The 5,168-nt window shown below is 43.6% G+C and overlaps 1 non-coding gene across 1 annotated transcript; it reads right to left on the bottom strand.

Moving 5' to 3' along the window:
• Positions 1-4,139: 4,139 nt before the first annotated feature.
• Positions 4,140-4,212, bottom strand: TRNAG-CCC (transfer RNA glycine (anticodon CCC)). The gene has a single exon. It is a non-coding gene; the product is annotated as a tRNA-Gly (tRNA).
• Between the last annotated feature and the right edge of the window lie 956 nt (positions 4,213-5,168).

The following is a 5,168-nucleotide window of genomic DNA, read 5'->3' as shown; positions in this document are numbered from 1 at the left end:
GGAATTGATGTGTGAACTCTGGCTGGGAGTTCTACCAGGAACTTGCAGCAAGAGCAGGCAGGAAGCATCCTTAGGATTCTCTATGTACAGTATCATGTCATCTGCAAACAGTGACAGCTTTACTTCTTTTCCGATTTGGATTCCTTTTATTTCCTTTTCTTCTCTGATTGCTGTGGCTAAAACTTCCAAAACTATGTTGGATAAGAGTGGTGAGAGTGGGCAACCTTGTCTTGTTCCTGATCTTAGTGGAAATGCTTTCAGTTTTTCACCATTGAGGACGATGCTGGCTGTGGGTGTGTCATATATGGCCTTTATTATGTTGAGGAAAGTTCCCTCTATGCCTACTTTCTGCAGGGTTTTTATCATAAATGGGTGTTGAATTTTGTCGAAAGCTTTCTCTGCATCTATTGAGATGATCATATAGTTTTTCTCCTTCAATTTGTTAATATGCTGTATCATGCTGACTGATTTGCATATACTGAAGAATCCTTGCTTTCCTGGAATAAACCCCATACTACAAAGCTACAGTAATCAAGACAGTATGGTACTGGCACAAAAACAGAAATATAGATCAATGGAACAGGATAGAAAGCCCAGAGATAAACCCAAACACATATGGTCACCTTATCTTTGATAAAGGAGGCAAGAATATACAATGGAGAAAAGACAGCCTCTTCAATAAGTGGTGCTGGGAAAACTGGACAGGTACATGTAAAACTATGAAATTAGAATACTCCCTAACACCATACACAAAAATAAGCTCAAAATGGATTAAAGACCTAAATGTAAGGCCAGAAACTATCAAACTCTTAGAGGAAAACATAGGCAGGACACTCTATGACATAAATCACAGCAAGATCATTTTTGACCCACCTCCTAGAGAAATGGAAATAAACACAAAAATAAACAAATGGGACCTAAGGAAACTTCAAAGCTTTTGCACAGCAAAGGAAACCATAAACATGACCAAAAGACAACCCTCAGAATTCGAGAAAATAGTTGCAAATGAAGCAACTGACAAAGGATTAATCTCCAAAATTTACAAGCAGCTCATGCAGCTCAACAACAAGAAAACAAACCACCCAATCCAAAAATGGGCAGAAGACCTAAATAGACATTTCTCCAAAGAAGATATACAGACTGCCAACAAACACATGAAAGAATGCTCAACATCATTAATCATTAGAGAAATGCAAATCAAAACTACAATGAGATATCATCTCACACCAGTCAGAATGGCCATCATCAAAAAATCTAGAAACAATAAATGCTGGAGAGGGTGTGGAGAAAAGGGAACACTCTTGCACTGCTGGTGGGAATGTGAATTGGTTCAGCCACTATGGAGAACAGTATGGAGGTTCCTTAAAAAACTACAAATAGAACTACCATATGACCCAGCAATCCCACTACTAGGTATATACCCTGAGGAAACCAGAATTCAGAAAGAGTCATGTACCAAAATGTTCATTGCAGCTCTATTTACAATAGCCCGGAGATGGAAACAACCTAAGTGCCCGTCGTCGGATGAATGGATAAAGAAGATGTGGCACATATATACAATGGAATATTACTCAGCCATAAAAAGAAACGAAATTGAGCTATTTGTAATGAGGTGGATAGATCTAGAGTCTGTCATACAGAGTGAAGTAAGTCAGAAAGAGAAGGACAAATACCGTATGCTAACACATATATATGGAATTTAAGAAAAAAAAATGTTATGAAGAACCTAGGGGTAAAACAGGAATAAAGACAGAGACCTACTGGAGAACAGACTTGAGGATATGGGAAAGTGAGAGAGTGGCATGGACATATATACACTACCAAACGTAAAACAGATAGCTAGTGGGAAGCAGCCGCATAGCACAGAGAGATCAGCTCGGTGCTCTGTGACCACCTAGAGGGGTGGGATAGGGAGGGTGGGAGGGAGGGCGATGCAAGAGGGAAGAGATATGGGAACATATGTATATGTATAACTGATTCACTCTGTTATGAAGCAGAAACTAACACACCATTGTAAAGCAATTATACGCCAATAAAGATGCTTTTAAATAATTAATTAATTAATTAAAATAAAAAAGAGCAGGTAGGAAAGGACAATAAAGATGAGCAGTCACCTTAGAGGCCCAGGCTTTGAAGAGGGTCATGATCTCAAAGAGAATGGGGAAACGGCGCAGGCTGTGCTAAAGCCTTTTCTACAAAAACTTGAAAGTCATGTTAGCGAGCACTGTTTTATGTTGCTGGCCACCAAGAACCTCAGCTGATACAGCCATGGTTAGTGGCTCTGCCATCAGACTCCCAGGTTTGAATCCTCACTTTACCGTTTACCTGTTGTGCCATCTTTGGCCAACGTGCCATCCTGCTGTAGCCGGGATACCAGAGTCCTCCCAGAAAGCTCCAACAACAGTTAGCTCTTGCTGCATAACAAACCTCTCCAACATGTAGCAGCTTAAAACATTGATCGTTTCACACAAGGTGCGTCATCTTGGCAAACTTGACCTGTCTGTACATGAGTTTCTTGTGAAATGGAATAATGCTAGTATCTACTCCATCCTGTAAACGACTTGGAACAGTATCTGGCATACCGTCAAAGCTATTATAATCACACCCAGGTTCTAACAGGTTTGTATTTATGTCACAGACCCACCCACCTGCTGAGTGGGTGAGGGTTGCTATGTAGCTAAGCCCAGCCTCACCTAGTCTGCAAATTGTTCTGAGGCCTCAGCTCGTGAGAGTTATACTGTGAGTCAGTTTCCTCTTCTTGACAAGAGAGAGAGGATGCTGTCTAATGGGGTCATGGGACTCTTGGGGAATAGAAACTGATCTGGGCTGGGCCTTAGAGAACTAGTTAGCTAGAGAATCACATTGTCTCAGGTCCTTTTAAACCTTGGTGGAAGCTACAGGGGAAAAGTAATTGGGCTGGTCCATACCATTGGGGTGGGGCTGGAGACAGGGTCTGTCACGAAGCCTGCAGGGAGCTCTCTGGCTCTCTTTTTCAGATGACCCTGGTCATCTGGACTCAGCTCCCTGAGTTGTTGAAATTAAATAGATTGACAATTCAGTTTCTCGGTCATACTAGCTGCATATCAAGTGCTCAACAGCCACACTCTCATGGCTTGTGCTGCCCTGTTGGAAAGTACAAGTATAAAACATTTCCATCAGCATAGAAGATGCTATCAGACAGGGCTGTTAGATCCGGGGTTCCATCCCCGACCCACACACACAGCCCAGCTGGCAGGTAGCAAGAGCAGAATTTCTCTGATATGCTGTAATATGAGGGTATGTGAAAGGCCTCTCCACCAAAAACATTTCCCTCACTTACAAGGAAGATTCTGTGAGTATTCACCATCCATTTCTTCAGATGAAAGTGTGTCTCTTTTTAAGCCTCAAGTAAAATGCAAACAGTTCAGTGGTACAGTATAGCCATTAAAACTTTAGTTTTATCTGCTATTTATTATTCATTCAGCCAGTATTGGTTGAGCGCCCAGTGTGTGCCAAGATGCTGGGGATACTGCCTGTTCTTTGCTCCGGGGATACTTCAGAAATTAAGACAGAGCCCCTCTACTCACAGAGCTAATATACACATAAACACACACATGCATAATACTTCAGGTGCTACGGAGAAAATCAAAGCAGGGTGGAGGGACAGACAGTGTGAGGGTCAAAGGGGCAGGGGTACGTGCCGTTTAAACTGAGCGGTCAGAGGGGTTTCTCAGTCAAGGTGACCACTGAGCAAAGAGTTGCATGGGGAGGAGAAGTGAGCCCTGAAGATTTCCGGAGAAAAAAGCAAAATCCAGCAGAGATGGCAGCACATGCAAAGGTCCTGAGGTGGGACTGTGTTTGGCACAGGCGAATAACAGCACATGGCAACATGGAACCAAAGGAGTGAGGAGAGAAAGGAAGGGATGAGAAGAGGAAAGTCGGGAGGAGAGGCAGCAGGGCCGGATCAGCAGGAACTTGTGATAATTTGGCTTTTACTATGAGGCAAGCCAGAGAAGGGCTTGAGCAGACATGATATGCTTTTGATTTTATTTATTTATTTATTTTTAAATATTTATTTGGCTGCGCCAGGTCTTTTGTTGCGGCATGTGGGATCTTCACTGCCGTGTGCACGACCTTAAGTTGCGGCATGTGGGATCTAGTTCCCTGACCAGGGATCGAACCCGGGCCCCCTGCGTTGGGAGCACAGAGTCTTAACCAATGGACCATCAGGGAAGTCCTGATATGATTTTGACCTACTCCGGGGTGAGAACAGTCACAGTACATCAGTGTAAGTTACAAGCGCCCCCAGAAAACTTCCATAAATTTGGAGAACCACGAGATTCCCAGAGGTGTACCCTGTGAGCGGCCGGCTGCAGCTAGGATTGAGGGACAAGACCCGTGGCTGCTTCAGCCTCCACTGGTATTTAAAATACTTAAGAGGCTCCGCTGGGTGGTGGCACAGAACCTTTCCCAAAGCTGGGTTCTAGCATTATCCAGCATTATTTGCTGAGTCTGCCTGACTCACTTTGCTAAAGTCTCAGTTTCTTTCCAGGCTGACTCAACATTTTCCTTCTTCCAGGAAGAGAACTCCCTCTAATCCGCCTATTCTAGTGAATCAGTCTTTTCCCTCTTAATGCTACTCCTCATTAAAGCCAACTCTGCTTGTCCCAGACTACCTGGGCCAGCACCTCTCTCCCCTACCATCTTTTTCTGTCTTGTGGGCCAGTGTTGTATAATCTACCACACATGTTGTTGCATCGTGTGCTGCAGCATGGGTGCAGTTGGGATGCATAGTTTGCACCCCAAAATGTTGGGTTCCCCGTAATAGGGGTAGATAAGTGGTAGTCACAAGGAGATGTAATTTAGTTTGAGTATGCCACAAAGCCTCCCACATCCTTCTTGGTCTCAGAGTGGGGCTATACCGCAGCGGCGCTTAGATCCACCACATGGTGCTTATGCTATAATCTCATCCGACACCTACTGTTTTCCTCTTTTCTGCTTAATAATTTTCCATCCACAAAAAAAGGGGTGATGTGCGTTTGTGCATAACAGTGGCATGTTGGACGTGCTGCCATTGTATTTTGTCCCCTATAACCAGGGACCTTTCCAAGTATTTGGTCATCAAGGTTCATGGTTACACAGAGATCATTCCACTAGGAGCCATACACCTCATTTTTTTTTTTTTTTTT

The sequence above is a fragment of the Lipotes vexillifer genome, unplaced genomic scaffold, assembly GCF_000442215.2.
Source record: "Lipotes vexillifer unplaced genomic scaffold, Lipotes_vexillifer_v1.1 scaffold444, whole genome shotgun sequence".
NCBI classification, from domain to species: Eukaryota; Metazoa; Chordata; class Mammalia; order Artiodactyla; family Lipotidae; genus Lipotes; species Lipotes vexillifer.
This window is presented reverse-complemented; position numbering and strand designations above follow the sequence as displayed.